The sequence below is a fragment of the Mirounga angustirostris genome, unplaced genomic scaffold (genome assembly GCF_029215605.1).
Source record: "Mirounga angustirostris isolate CCGP_5_RB_7025 unplaced genomic scaffold, mMirAng1.0.hap1 SCAF_8, whole genome shotgun sequence".
NCBI lineage: Eukaryota > Metazoa > Chordata > Mammalia > Carnivora > Phocidae > Mirounga > Mirounga angustirostris.
The window spans coordinates 32842949-32859146 of NW_026991716.1; positions in this window are offsets into that span (position 1 = coordinate 32842949).

The window sequence follows — 16198 nt, forward strand, 5'->3', positions numbered from 1 at the left end:
TGCTCGGTGGGGAGTCTGCTTCTCCCTTTGACCCTCCCCCCTCTCATGTGCTCTCTGTCTCTCTCATTCCTCTGTCTCAAATAAATAAATAAAATCTTAAAAAAAAAAAATAGAAAACTCGGGATATAAAATTGCACGTGCAGAAGAATTTAAATGATATTCAAGCATACACATGTGTTTTTAAAAATGGAAATATAATCACCTAAATACTTTAAATGACTTTCATTTGGAATGGAATTATAGGTGATATTTACTTATTTATTCATTTATTTATTTATTTTTGCCAAATGTTCCCAGTTTTCTACAGTACATATGTATTATTTATCTACTCCATTTTTGAAAATTAGTTAACAGTATTTTCCTGGCTTGGTTCCCCACCAGGTTAGTTATAGAAATGGCTACCCCCCAGGGGTGCCTGGGTGGCTAGTCAGTTGGGCATCCCACTCTTGGTTTCAGCTCAGGTCATGATCTCAGGGTCCTGAGATGGAGCCCTGCATCAGGCTCCACGCTCAGCCTCTGCCCCCACTCGTGCTCATTCTCTCTCTCTCTCTAATAAATAAATAAAATCTTTTTTAAAAAATGGCTACCCCCTTTGGTAAAGAGGGTGTGAGAGGAGGATTCCTGGAGTATCTTACTCAGTGACAGCTTCCAAGTTCCTGCGCCCTATGGAAGCTTCCTTCCTGTCCACATGGGGTCTCAGACATGTCACTTTGGGTCTCTCAGTTTCACCAAGAAACTCAAGCCGCAGGCCAGACCTTCTGTGTCATGATACAGCTCCCAAACAGAATGCCACGCAGTGGCTCTAGCTCTCCAAACACTGAACAAACCCAAATCAAGTCTTCCTGTCTGGGAGGGTTGCAGGGATGGGGGAGGGGGGTGCCCACCAACACAAGGCCAGGGAGTGACAACAAGCAGAGAAGAGGAGGAGTTTCAAGAAGAACCTTGCTCCTCAGGAACTGATCACCTGCCCCAAAGTGTCCCTCTATTTCCCCTTCCATTGAGCACTCCAGTGTCTTCTGCAAAAGGGCCCCGTTATACCCATCTTCCAGCCAGGTCTGAACTGGCTGAAAGGCTGCAATTTAGGTTCCAGGAGCTGGAAACTTTTGCAAATATGAGATCATGCAAATTATTAGACAGAGAGAGATTTGCAACATGCCGTGACCAACTGTGGTAGCCCAAAGGGCAATGAGAGTAGCAGTGTCTTTGCTCTTGCTGGACCCTCTTGGTAGTGGGTTGAATAATGACCCCCAAGAGGATATGACCAAGTCCTAACCCTCTGAAACATGGGGATGTGACCTTATTCAGAAAAAAGTCTTTACAGATGTAATTAAGTTAAAGACCTCAAGATGAGATCATCCTGGATTTAGAGTGGGCCCTATATCCCATGGCAGATGTCCTTAGAAAGACAGAGAGATTTGAGACTCATGGAGGTATGCAGAAGAAAGAGAGCCATGTAAGACAGAGGCAGAGATCAGAGTGAGGCATCTACAGACCCAGGAATGCCAAGGGTTGCTGGCGACCACCAGAAACTGGGAGAAAGGCATGGAACCGATGTCCCTTGGAGCCTCCAGAGAGAACCAATCCTGATGAAACCTGGATTCTGGATCTTTGGCCTCTTATGGAAGAATGCATTTCTGCAGTGCCGAGCCCCCAAGTTTGCGGTATGCTCTCTTTCACACCCAGCTGTTCAGCAGTCTGGGTCTCCAGGTTCTGGCGCCCCCACCCAGCTAACTCTCATCCAGGCTCAGGGTTCAGCTGCCCAACAATCTCCCCCTCTGAAACAGGAACCCACTGGAATATTCCCCTTCCTGCTAGAACAAGAAGCACCTTGAGTGGTCCAGCAGAAGTGTGCATCCGGGACAGATGACACTGCCACATCCCGCCACTTCTAAAGTGGTCCCTTCATGGCCCTGAAAAATAAGCAAATAAAATTAATTACAAGAGAAAATGATTAATGTTGAAATAAAAAATGTAAAACCACTATCAAAGATACTGAAGCCAAGGCAAAGCATTACTCACAGGTCTTTCTGCTCTTGGTGACAGAAGGTTCCTCGGCAGCTCTGACCTTCCCGGTAAGTCCAAGGGAGGCCCAGGTTTTCACCTGCAGATGTCACCCACAAGGTGATACTTGAGGGCCAAGTCTTTCTGACCACTCTGGAATTTCCTGGGGAATGTGATCAGCTATCAGGATCTTGGGTACTAGGTCCAAGTTGGAAGGAGGCGTGTTTCGGGGAAGAAGCGGGCCCTTGCACTAACAGGTGACTGTCCCTCCATTGAAAAGTAAGATCTCTCTGCTCCCACCAGAGAACAGGAAAATAAGCAGTCCAGGACAGACTTTGAAGGTCTTATCTTATCAAAACAAGCCGGCAAGCCTGTGGGCAACTTGGCTGGAAACAGAGCAGCTTCCTTCAAGAATAATATGTGTCTGTGTGTGACTTAAAACACCAGAGGCCACATAACACCCCCACACTTGGACATAGCCATTGTTTTGAATAAGCCTTTCTGAGATCTTTTTTTTTTTTAATATGGAAAATAGCATAGCATTACATATTGTTATTCTTATGTTCATGGATGGGACCATTCAGTATATACTGTTCCATGACTTGCCTTTCTTATTTATGTTCCTTTGGTGGTAGGATTCCACAATAAACAGTACCTTAAGGGAGGTTGGGGCCAAAGAGCAGGGGAGACTCCCTTCTTCCTTCCAAGCCCCAAAGGGTTTCTTTTTTTTTTTAAACGAGTGAGAACAAGGGTTCAAAACTCCAAGAGACAGTCAATATGAATATTGAAGGAGGGGAGTTCAGCAATGTCCCTGTATTCCCCATGCATTTTAGAATATTTAGAAGAATATTGCATTTTACCCACACTAGCTTCTCAGCCTTCAGCTGATGACCTTTCTCCTTGAAATTTTCAAAAGCTGGAATGGAACTTACCTGCCCCCCTCCCACCCCAACCTACACAGGCAGGGATGTGGAGGTGGACCGAAATCAGCGGTCTGTCTGTCTGTCTGTCGGCAGCTAGGTCACTGTTTCCCTCTCCAAGGTAACACCCCTCCCTCTTTTATTTTTTTTTATTTTTTTATTTTTTTAAGATTTTATTTATTTTTTTGACAGAGAGAGACACAGCGAGAGAGGGAACACAAGCAGGGGGAGTGGGAGAGAGAGAAGCAGGCTTCCCACCGAGCAGGGAGCCCGATGCGGGGCTCGATCCCAGGACCCTGGGATCATGACCTGAGCCGAAGGCAGACGCTTAACCGACTGAGCCACCCAGGCGCCCCGCCCCTCCCTCTTTTAAACCCAAGGTGTTTGACAATTAAGACATCCAAGTTCAACCTTTCCTTCCTCACTGGGGAACCCTGAGAGGTAAGTAAAATCCTCGTGACTTCTTAGAGGAAGTCGTGCTTTCAGTCTGACTCCTTGATAGAATTTATATCAAGTATCCTGCAGAACAAAATAGTATTCCATTGGATTTATTGATCCAATGGAAAATTTGGGCTTTTCCCAAATTTTTGTAATTGTAACCCCATGTTTCAAAGATGATTTCTATAAATATATTTTTGTTCATATATGAAAACATTTCTGAAAGGTGTTTTCTCAGAAACAGAATGGCTAGGTCCCAAGGGAAATATTCAGTTTTTTTTCTGTGTGTTTTTGTTTTTGTTTTTGTTTTTTTTAAGATGTTATTTATTTCTTTATCAGAGAGAGAGAGAGAACAAGCAGAGGGAGTGGCAGGGGCAGAGGGAGAAGCAAGCTCCCTGCTGAGAAGGGAGCTCCATGCGGGACTCGATTCTGGGACCCTGGGATCATGATCTGAGCCAAAGGTAAACCTTTAACCGACTGAGCCACCCAGAGGTCCCAATGTTTAGTTTTTTGGTAGGCCCTGCCAAATTTCCTTCCCAAACTTTGCGCCTTTTTACCCCACCAGTTGTGGTTGCTGGGAGAGGCTGTTCTCTGCACCCACACTCAGAGCGGACACGGGTCCAGGTAACTTCAGCCGTAAACATCTTTGCCATAGACATCTCTACCGCAAGCGTCTTTCACTGTATAACTATTGACTGAAGGCAGTTTTGCCATAAAAGATAAAATAATGCAAAATAAAAAGGGACATTTTTAAAAAATAATGAGATAGGAAAAAATTAATAGAATCGCCATAAGGCAATTTGTCGTAAAAACCGAAATCACGAAAAACGAAAGAGGAACATTCATTAAAAAGCACGTAAGGAAACATGAAAAATGAATAATGGAATTAAAAATATTGGGAAATACAAAACATTTGAATTCATTCAAGATGTCGAGTGTGGAATCATGGCAACATTGCACAAATAATTGATTTTATTTTGTGGATTGTACCTAAGCACATGTCTTCAAAGTCTTTCATTCATAGTAATACAGTAGTTCCCCCTTATCCATAAGGTGTATATTCCAAGACCCCCAGTGGCTGCCTGAAACCACACCGACCCCTATATATGCTATGTTTTTTTCCTGTATGGACATGCCTATGATGAAGTTTAATTTATAAATTAGGCACAGTAAGAGATTAACAACAAAGGCTAATAATAAAACATAACAATACATTGTAATAAAAGTTACAATTTTACATTTACATTTACAATACATACAAATAAAAGTTACATTTTACAAATAAAAATAAAAATGCAGTCTCTCTCTCCCTTTCTTTCAAAACATCTTACCGGGCTGTGCTCACCTTTCCTCTTGTGATGACATGATGATGTAGGAGGAGAATCATCTGCCTTTGCTAATGTTGACTGACTAGGGTAAATGAAACCAATCAGGGGGAACCGAAACTCCGGAAGGCGAAACTCCAGATGAGGGGGGACTACAGTATGCATTTTTTTTTAATTATTTGCCTGTTGATTGCATCACACTTTTTTTTTTTTACATTAAAATTTCTTTTCAGGGGCACTTGGGTGGCTCAGTCAGTGAAGCATCTGACTCTTGGTTTCGGCTCAGGTGGTGATTTCAAGGTCGGGCTCCTACCCTCAGTGCAGAGTCTGCTTGTCCGTCTCCCTTCCGCTCTGCTCCTCTCCCCGCTCACTCTCTGTCTCTCAAATAAATAAATAAAATTAAAATAAATGCAAACCTGAAAGAATAAAATTTCTTTTCATTAAGGGAGGTACCCGTTTCCAAATAGTAGGATGCGTATTTGTCACTGAGCTTCATGTTGCATTGTGAAAGCCTTCCACACCCTTGTTCGCTCTTGGCATACTGTCACCTGTCTGCTGACAGACATTTCCAAGTTCTATGGGAAATGTGGAAGAAATGCCAATGCTGTAAAGCATTTATAACTGAGCTTTGTTATCTCTGTAACTGATAACATTTTCTGGCCTAGTATAGTAGGCGGTCTACTCAACAGGCTATGTCACACTGCCAGTAAGCTTTGTCACCGAACTTTCTATCAAATAGATACACATAGGGGCGCCTGGGTGGCTCAGCTATTAAGCGTCTGCCTTCGGCTCAGGTCATGATCCCAGTGTCCTGGGTCTGAGCCCTGCATCGGGCTCCCTGCTCAGTGGGAAGCCTGCTTCTCCCTCTCCCACTCCCCCTGCTTGTGTTCCCTCTCTCGCTGTGTCTCTCTGTCAAATAAATAAATAAAATCTTAAAAAAAAAATAGATATACATAGTTGTTATCACCCACTATTTTAAGATCACCACCTCTATTCAACACTGTCTAAACCATTATGAGGGCTAGCGATTTATATAACATAAAAATGGGAACTTTGTCAATGGAGAAATGAAACCAAACGTCAACCAGTTATTTTATCTTGTATGGCAAAATCGCCTTATGGCCAATTAGTTATGTGACAAAAAATGTTTGCAGCAAAGATGTCTACGGCAAAGTCGCTCACAGCAAAAGTACCGGACCGAGTAGATACTCGAGCCTGTTCCTTGTTATTGATCTGATGAGCCACTCTTGTTTTTGATTTGCTTTTAATTATTCGTGAAGTGAAGCATCTTCTCAAATGCTTTTTCCCTCTGAGTGTGTTCTTAAGCAGTTGGTTCTTTATTGAAAAAAGCCTTATTAAGTTATATTGTTTCCTCCGGGAAGTGTTCATTATTCTCAAGAGAATATGTGGAAGCTCTTACTTCCTGTAATGCACAGGAGTTTCGCACTTCCTGTAGAAAAAGTGGATTTCATTTCAGCAGCGGCCAAACTCAGAGCACTTGAAGTCAGATGCGAGGACTCATCGCAGGAAACTGCTTCTCCTGGTTTCAAGGGTTTCAGAGGTAAATGTATAGACTCCACACACAGGAAAAAGTCATTTCACACTGCAAAGATAAATTTTACGCAGCCAGAGAGAGACAGAGAGAGAAGGGGGGTGGGTATCATCAGTTGTTTAACTCAGGTAAGTTTCGAGCCAAAAGAAATGTCAAAATCTTGATATATGGAGGCTGGTCTGGATGGATTGACCCCATTCATGTCCATCCCAGCCTCCTGCCAGAGTCCCGTCCTTTACCTCAGAGGCTAAAAAACTGAAAAGTACACTTCTCACCCTCCTTTGCCCCTAGATTTTTGGACGTGAATGAGGATCTGACCATTAGAGGCTGGGGCCCAAGATTTGGGAGGAGCAGGTGAGATGGGGTGTCTTCCTATGGGGACAAGCAAGGTCAAGAGAAACTGTATTTTTCAACAGCATTCCAGCATTGCGGACACCCCTTCATGGAACAAGGATGGCCCTTGATGTCTGGATCATAGGTCTCATTGCGGTGTTCCAGATCATTCCTGGGGGCCACAACTCAGAACCCATTCCTCCAACCCTTCCACCAACTTGGTAAGCCCCTGATTCGGTTCCTGCTACAATCAGCTGGTGTAGTTTCTCTTTCCCCCAGCTGAACCCTGACTGATACAGCTCACAAATACTAATCTTGATGGAGCCAGGCAAGATCCAAGAAGGAAAAGCATGGACAAAAGGCAATGCTGTCATAAGTCATGCTTATTATGAATTTCCTAATAGCATTTTAGTAAAACAACAACAAAACCTTATCCCTGTAGAAAATTTGAAAAGTACAAAAAAGGCCAAAGAACAAAATAAAAATCATCTGTTATTGCACAAGAATCAAATATTGATGAGAAGAAAACATTCAGCCCCACTAAAGATGTAGTCCTGACGGGCCAGCTATTGCTGTTCATTTGTTTGCAGACTCAAGGGAGCCTGGGCTGATTTTGGTGTTCATGCCTAGTATCTATAGTGAGACTGTATTGAGACAACTGGGTATCCACAAGCAACTCCTTGCCCCTTCCCAAGAGTAAAGGTTTGGAAAGTTGCAGCACTAGAATGTGACAAAATACCCGATCGGCCTCCTAGCATTAACCCACTTGGCGATAGTACTGGGAGGCTGAGTATCTGTACTCTTTCCCTCTCCAATCACCCTCCTGCCCCCCCTTCCTGGAGAGGGTCCTCCGTGTCCCTCTAGTCCTAGCTACAACCTAAAATCTGTTTGTCTACTTCTTTCAGCCGGGCCTCTTCTTTCCACCTTTCATCCAAGGCCAAAGTTTCCTTCCAGGGATCTCTTCCCCCTCTGTCCAAGAGATAATAATAATAATAATAATAATAATAGCTATCATTTATTGAACACTCTAAGCTACCAAGCAGATAATCCTCCTAAGAAGCCTAGAAAGTAAGAGTTATTCTCACGTTACAGATGAGAGGCTCAGAGAAACCATTTCCCACACTCTACAACTCATAAGAGGTGGAAGGAGTGTTTAAGTCCACAACCATGGGGATTCAAAGCCTGGGTTTTAATCCTTATGCTGTGTCCCACTCTTAGGGACCTAGGAAAGTACTTCTGACCTGCTGTTGTCTTTGGGGAAGCTGCCACTCCACACAGAGGTCTATTTGCGCATAAGCACTTTTTTCTTTAATCACACCTTTATTGAGATCTAATCCACATGCCATAGTTTCTAGTATATCCAGAGTTGTGCATCAATTACCACTACCGGATTCCAGAACATTTTCAACACTGAAAAGAAATCCCATTCCATTAGCAGTCATTCCCACTTCCTCATCCCTCTAGGCCCTGGAAACCACTCATCTACTGTTTGTCTCTATCGATTTGCCTTGCCAGGCATTGCAGGTAAGTGGGATGATATAATCCGAACTTTATTCCTTCTTATGGCCAAATAATATTCCATTGTATAGATATACCACATATTGTTTATCCGTTCATCAGTTGATGGACGCTTGGGTTGGTTTTACTTTCTGGCTATTATGAATCATGCTACAATGAACATTTGTGTATGAATTTTTATGTAGACCTATATTTTCAATTCTCTTGGGTATGTACTTAGGAATGGAATTGCTGGATCATATAGTAAATCTATTTTATCTTTTTGAGAAATGGTGAAACTGGTCTCCATCGCAGCCTCGCCATTTCACATTCCCACCAGCAATGTATGAGGGTTCCAGTTTCTCCACACGCTTGTTACTGTCCATCTTGTCTATTATGACCATCCTAGTAGGCGTGAGATAGTACCTCATTGTGGTTTGGTCTGTGTTTCCCTAATGATGGATGATGTTGAACATCTTCTCATGTGCTTATTGGCCATTCATACATCTTTTTTGGTGATTGTTCATTGTCTCTTCAAGTCTTTTTGCCATTTTTGGTTGGGTTATTTGTCTTTTTATTATTGGTTTGTAGAGTTCTTCATATTTCCTGGGTATAAATCCCTTGTCAGATATATAATTTGGAAATATTTTCTCCCATTTTCTGTGCTGTCTTCTTATTTTGATAAAGTCCATTTTATCTATTTCTTTTTCTTTTCTTGCTGTGCTTTTGGGGTCTCATTTAAGAAACTGTTACCTAGGGATGCCTGGGTGGCTCAGTTGGTTAAGCATCTCTCTTCTGCTCAGGTCATGATCCCCAAGGTCCTGGGATCAAATCCCACATCGGGCTCCTTGCTCAGCAGGGAGCCTGCTTCTCCCTTTGCCTGCAGCTCCCTCTGCTTGTGCGCTCTCTCTCTCTCTGACAATAGATAAATAAAATCTTAAAACAAAAAAAGAAACTGTTACCTAATCCAAGTCATGAAGATTTACTCCTATGTTTTCTTCCAAAGGTTTTACAGTTTTAGCTCTTATATGTATGTCTTTGATTCATTTTGAGTTAATTTTTGTATTGAGTTGAATTTGGTGTTAAATTTTGTACATTGAGGGGCGCCTGGGTGGCTCAGTCAGTTAAGCGGCTGCCTTCAGCTCAGGTCATGATCCCAGGGTCCTGGGATCGAGCCCCGCGTCAGGCTCCCTGCTCAGTGGAGAGTCTGCTTCTCCCTCTCTCTCTGCCTACTTGTGCTCTCTATCTCTCTGTCAAATAAATAAATAAAATCTTTAAAAAAAAAATTTTGTACATTGGTGTGAGATAAGGTTACAACCTCATTTTTTTGCATGTGGATACCCAGTTGTCTCAATGCCATTTGTTGAGGAACCTATTCTTTCCCCACTAAATAGTCTTGGCACCCTTATCAACAATCAATTGTCATTGATGTGTGGATTTATTTCAGGATTCTCAATCTTATTTCACTGATCTACATGTCTATCTTATGTCAGTACACACTGTTCTGGTTACTGTAGCTTTGTAGTAAGTTTTAAATTGGGAAACATGGGTCCCCCAACTTTGTTTTTCTTTTCAAGATTACTTTGGCTATCATTTTGGCTATTCAGGGTCTCTTGCAGTTCCATATAAATATTACTAACAGCTTATCTGTTTCTGTAAAAAAAAAAAAAGTTGGAATTTTCAGAGGGATTGCACTGGATCTGTAGGTCAATTAGAGGAGTACTGCCATCTTAACATAGTAAGTCTTCCAATCCAGGAACATGGAATGTCTGCCCATGTATTTAAAGCCTCTTTAATTTCTTTCAGCAATGATTTGTAGTTTTGTGAATATAATCCTAAGTATTTCATTCTTTCTGATGCTACTGTAAATAGAATTGTTTTCAAATTTCATTTTCAGACTGTTCATTGTTAGTGTATAGAAATACAGCTGACTTTTATGGATTGGTCTCATATCCTACAACCTTGTTCAACTCACTTATTCATTCTAATCGATTTTTTTCCTTGGGCCTTTTCAGTATACAATATCATATCATCTATGAACAGACATAGTTTTACTTCTCCCTTTCCTATTACCTCTGGTAATAGGGAACTACCTTCTAGGAGAGAGAGAAGTGGCAGGCCTGGGAGCAAACCTGAATGCCAAACATTTTTTGGCAAGGACTGTACCTCCTCAAAATAGAGTCAGAGCATTCTTAATTGTATAAGACAGAAACCCCAACTCAAACCAACTTAAGTGAAAGGAGATTTGTTAGGAAGCTATCGGGGTTGTCAAAGAATTGAAGGAAGATCTTCAGGGATCAGGACAGCTCAAAACTCCCAAGGATTGGAAATGGACAGCAGGCCCAGTCAGGACTTCCCCTCACCTTCCTGCTTCTCTGTCATATCATCATGGCGGAGGGCGTGATCACCAACAGCTTGGGGGTAACCTCCCTGCCAGGTCCAGTCAGAAAAAATGCCAGGGAAGGACTCTGATTGGCCTGTCCTGGGTCACATGCCTTCTCTGGAACAATCACTGTGGTCAGGGGAATGAGCTTCTCTCAATGGCCCCACTTGGGTTGCAGGCCTTTCCCCATTGTCAGGGGCAGGAGACTGTGATAGAGCAGGAGAGAAGCTGTTCCCAGAAGCAAAACCAGTTATTACCAGGAGGATGACAAGAGGGGTGCTCGGCTAACCTGCATTATCTCATTGCCAATCTCTTTGGGGCGTTGTCTTATGAAGAGTCATGCTTCAAGTAGAGACGTGTTATTGAGGGAAATTTGAGGGACTCTCTGACCTCCACTGAATCATCATCGCAGGTTAAGTTATCAAAGTATTGAGCCATAACACAGAGAAGCCTTCAAGGGCTAGAACCCAAGGTAGGACACGTATTCGTTTTCTAAGATCTGCCATCACCAAGTACCACAGACTTACAGATGGCTGCCTTCTCGCTGCGTCCTCACGGGATCTCTCCCCTGTGTGCACGCATTCCTGGTGTCTCTCTGTGCGTCCTAATCTCCTCTTCTTGGAAAGACACCAGTCGATTGGATTAGGGCCCACCTTAATAGCCTCATTTTACTTTAATTCCCTCTTTAAAGGCTCCATCTCGGGCGCCTGGGTGGCTCAGTTGGTTAAGCGACTGCCTTCAGCTCAGGTCATGATCCCGGAGTCCCGGGATCGAGTCCCGCATCGGGCTCCCTGCTCGGCGGGGAGTCTGCTTCTCCCTCTGACCCTCCCCACTCTCATGTACTCTCTCTCATTCTCTCTCTCTCAAATAAATAAATAAATAAAATCTTAAAAAAATAAAGGCTCCATCTCCAAATATAGTCACATTCCGAGGTACTGGGGCTCAGGGCTTCAGGAGGTGAATTTGACGGGGCTTGGGGAAAGGCACAATTGAATCTACAAGAGGAAGTTAGGAGAAGATATGTGGCAGGTGATACATTATGAGATTACTTTTATTTTGGAGCCCGAAGGAGAAACCTGCCTTTGAGCCCATAGGCAAGGAGCCAGGGAGCTCGGGACAACCAAGATACCATTTGCGGCTGGAGGGGCTACCAAATGTCACTTGAATAGATTTCCTGCTCAGCCCACTCACTTTACAGACGAGGAAGCTGGGGTGCAGGAAAGAGGCATTGCCCTCTGATAGCCCATGCAGAAAAGCCAAGAAGCATAGAGGTCAGAGTGGGTGGCGCAGAGACAACTGTCCACCAAAGAGTCCCTTCCACCTGCACTGTACAATTGTGGAAAGTTAAATAACGAGACCATTTACAAGGATGCACACAAGGTGTAGGGAAAACAGCAAATGTTGGTGCAGTTTCCTGGGGCTGCCAGTGGGCAGTGGTTACCATCCCTCAGTCTAAGAGGACAAGTGGAAGGAACAGGAACAAAACTTGAAGGGAGTGACCGTATGGAGAGGGCAGTGACAGAAACGTGGCCTTTAGTAGAAAAACATAGCCAACCTATGGACCTGCTTGGGACTGGGGGAAAGTCCCCAGTCAAGGAGGGATTGAGAGAAACACAGACCTAGACCACATTCTCCAGTTTTCCTTCCAGTGGCTTCCTTGACCCAACCCAACTACAAGCAGAGGACAAAGGAGCCATTGGTGCCATCCATACGGGTCAGCCTCCTGGCCACGGAGCAGGATAAGGAAGGCTGGAGAATGGAATGAATAAGAGTGGAAAGGCATTCAGAAGGAGCTAAGGAACACATCTCTATGCCGCCTGCCTGAGTTCTGGCAATGGAATGTGGGCAGAAATGATGGATGTCTCCTCCCCTGCCCCATCTAACCTATGAACTGGATTTTGATCTGGGCATGTCCAATGCACTACAAAGTCAAATGAATGACCTTGCATTATCAGAAAGGCACTTCATCTGGCTGAAAGTAAAGATGAGGTTGAGCCGCCAAGCTTTCGTTTCTGCTATTTCTTTGGGGACCTTCTGCTGCTGGCTCTAGTTCAGATCTTCTGCTTTGTCTAAGGTCCTTTTCTCTTTTTGTGGCTGATCGAGACCCGATTTGGTGAATTACTGACACTTCAGCCAGGAAAACATAACTTCATTGCAAATCACTTTAGAGTTTGTGTGAGGCTGGAGTTGGGATGGTCTGTTCCAAAGCTTGGAAAGGGCCCTGAATGAAAACCAGGTTCCCAGACCCTCGGGCTCCCCTTGATATCTCTGATTTTTTTATTTTTTTATTTTTTTATTTGAGACAGAGAGAATGAGAGACAGAGAGCATGAGAGGGAGGAGGGTCAGAGGGAGAAGCAGGCTCCCTGCCGAGCAGGGAGCCCGATGCGGGACTCGATCCCGGGACTCCAGGACCATGACCTGAGCCGAAGGCAGTCGCTTAACCAACTGAGCCACCCAGGCGCCCTGATATCTCTGATCTTAAGTTGTCCCGTCCCTAAAACAGAGTCCGACCGTGATCCTCATAAGGGATGGTTGGGAGAAAGGTGCTTTGTCAGCTGCTTCAGAATCTCTCTGGAGATTTACTCACCAGGTGCAGCCACCCCCAGACATCTGCTCTCTGATAATCTGACAGGCAGACTCATCCCAGATCACAGGTTGGGAACCTGAGCATGTCACTAGCCGGAGTCTGTGACTGAAGGGAAATCTCCTGATAAGAATTGCTGGGATTTCAAGAGCCACATTTAGAACTCTGGGGCTTTCCAGCCAGAGAACTTTCAACAACACACAGTGCTTTCTTGAGTTGAGATGTGTAGATGGGCCTGACCTGGTGAGCTGAAGCCTGTTCAGGAGAATTTATGATCTAATTAGCCTTAGTTTGTGGTTCCCCCATGGGGAAAAGAGGGGACTAGAGAGGAGTAGCTCTGGGTCAGTTTGGTCTTCTCCTCCCAGCCTTTCCGCCTGCATCATTCATATCTACTAGGATTGCGTCTGATTGCACGTAACAGAAACTAACAACTGTCTATCTCAATACTCAGAAACGGTGTCTGTCTCACTTTCACGGTGGGAACTACAGGCCAAAGAGAAGGGAGACAGACAGACTACAGGGGGAAATGGCTGTCAGTGCAGATGACTCGCTCCTGCTTTCACATGCTTATCACATCTCTGACAGCTCAATTTAGAATCTCCCCCTCCCCCCAGCCATGTCACTTGACTCCATTGTATCTTCCTTCAAGGCACTTACCACACCACCTGACATCAGATGCACTATTTCTTGTTTACTTAAATCTTCCCTAGTTTCCAGAACAGTGCCTACCTTATAATAGGTGCTCAGTAAATATCTGTTAAATAAACAAATGCATCATTTCATCAGCAATTTCTCAACAACTTAATGTGGCAAGCAGGGTAAAAGATGCCGCTAGTCACTTTACAGTTGTGGAAACTGAGGCCCAGAAGGCTGACTTCACTAAAGCCACGAGGGAACTCAGGTAGTCTCTCTTCGGATTCCTAATCCAGGTCCCGGGATGGGGGTGGGGTGCAGGGAGAGAGGCTTTTGACATGGCCCTGGCCTGTGTCCCAGACTGAAAGATCTTGTCTGAGCCACTGTTCAGAAACTTGATAAACCACTCAGGGATAAGGTGATAAGAGATGGAGATAAATTATTCGTAACAAAGAGCCAGCGGCCTGAGGGTTGGGAAAGGAAGGGTGACATTATCACTGAACAGGTGGCCTTTTTGGTGCCCTCAATTTCACCCCTCCCCCCCACCCCCATCCGGCTACTTACCCTGTCCCCAGAGGTGGTGAGCTCCCCGTCCCCGGAGGTGTTTAAGCAGGGGCTGGATGTCTACTCACCGGGTATGCCTGGGTTGGAGATTTGTAGTCACATCCTAGCAAGAGAAGGCCGACTCGCCCCCACACAGAACAGACACTGTCCGCAGACAGTGGGCCCCAACAGCCGCGCGAAAAGGAGGCTTTGCGCCACCTGGTGGACATACCTTTAAACTGCAGGCCTTTCAAGGGGAGAAGCCCGCAGCCCGAGTGTCCCCGGAATCCTGGGCAGTGAAGACAGAATAGATGCCCTAACAGTTTCACAAGGACCTGCATTAGTTTGTGAGAGCTCGGCGCGGCCTCTGCGCCCGGCCAGGCACCAGCAGGCTCCAGAGAGGCCACTGTCAAAGGGAGGATTTATTAACGGGACTCAGGGCTTGCTAAGGCCTGTCCCTGGGATTGGAGGGGATGCAGCCCTCCTAAATTTCATTCCAGATTCCTGGGACGACAAACTGAGAAGCCACCTGGCAGGAGGAGCCTCATTTCTTCCTTCTGCTTGTCTTTGCATTTGGGAGTGACCTTGAATTGTCTTTGCCCGGAAGTAAAAAAAAAAAAACAAAAACTGAACTTCCCAGTTCAGTTCCGCATGAGCCTCCCTGAAACACCCCTACACAAAAGCAACAACAATAAAAAAAAACCCAACTCTCTCCAAGTGTTTTGCGCCGTGGACATCATATCCTAAAAGAGTCTGTGTACCAAAGTGCATGTTTTCATTATGTTTATTACCCGATCGCATCGTTTATTGTCATCAAAGGCCTTTACAACTGCCCGTAGAAGGCGTCGCCCGTCAGCAGGGCCACACGGCGTTCATGCAACTGAGCAAAAGCGGAGACGTTTGGGAGCTCAGTGGGCCAGTGCACCCCGTCTGAGCTAAGTGCTGGGTTACGCTCAGCCCCCTAAAGCACTGAAATGGGCTCCGGCTCCCAGCCCAGCTTTCCTTCTGTTGTGGGTGGTGAAGCCCCGGGTCGGTTGCCCCCTCAGTTGTCCCCGACGGAAATGTGCCCCCTGCCCCGCCGAGCCCTGGCCCAGGCCAGGTGTTCCTCTCACCACTCCTCCTTTCGGTTTCACTTCAGTTCCGAGAAAAGGGCACGGTTTTTGTTTGTTTGTTTTTTAAGATCTTATTTATTTATTTGACAGAGAGAGACACAGCGAGAGAGGGAACACAAGCAGGGGGAGTGGGAGAGGGAGAAGCAGGCCTCCCGCCGAGCAGGGAGCCCGATGCGGGGCTCGATCCCAGGACCCTGGGACCATGACCTGAGCCGAAGGCAGACGCTTAATGACTGAGCCACCCAGATGCCCCTAAATCTTTTTTTTTTTTTTTAAGCTGCTCACATTCTTTTTTTTTTTTTTTTTTTTAAGATTTTTATTTATTTGGCAGAGAGGGACACAGCGAGAGAGGGAACACAAGCAGGGGGAGCGGGAGAGGGAGAAGCAGGCTTCCCGTCCCGCCGAGCAGGGAGCCCGATGCGGGGCTCGATCCCAGGACCCTGGGATCATGACCTGAGCTGAAGGCAGACACTTAACGACTGAGCCACCCAGGCGCCCCGGAAAGGGCGCGGTTTTAATGAGCAGTTTACCCCAGGCCTAGTCCTGGGCGTCAGCGGCCAGCCAGGCCCCTGGGAAGTGGAGCAGGAAACCCCGGCAGGGGGCGCGGTGTGGTCGTGTGCGGCGTGAACCCTCGAGGGCTCCCTGTGGACTGGCTCTAAATAATGTGCTTCCCTCCCAGCTTCAGCTGCCCCATGAAGTGGGGTATGTGCGGTTGGTGCTGTTGGGAGTTTCCTCCCGTATGTCATCATGGGTCAGACACAGGACGGCCCCCCCCTGTTCCCAAAAGCTCTCTCCTCACCCTCACGAGGGTGTCAGCCCCAGTCCTGCTCTGTTTTCCCGCCTTGGGAGCAAGGCTGACCCAAGCACGTAACTCAG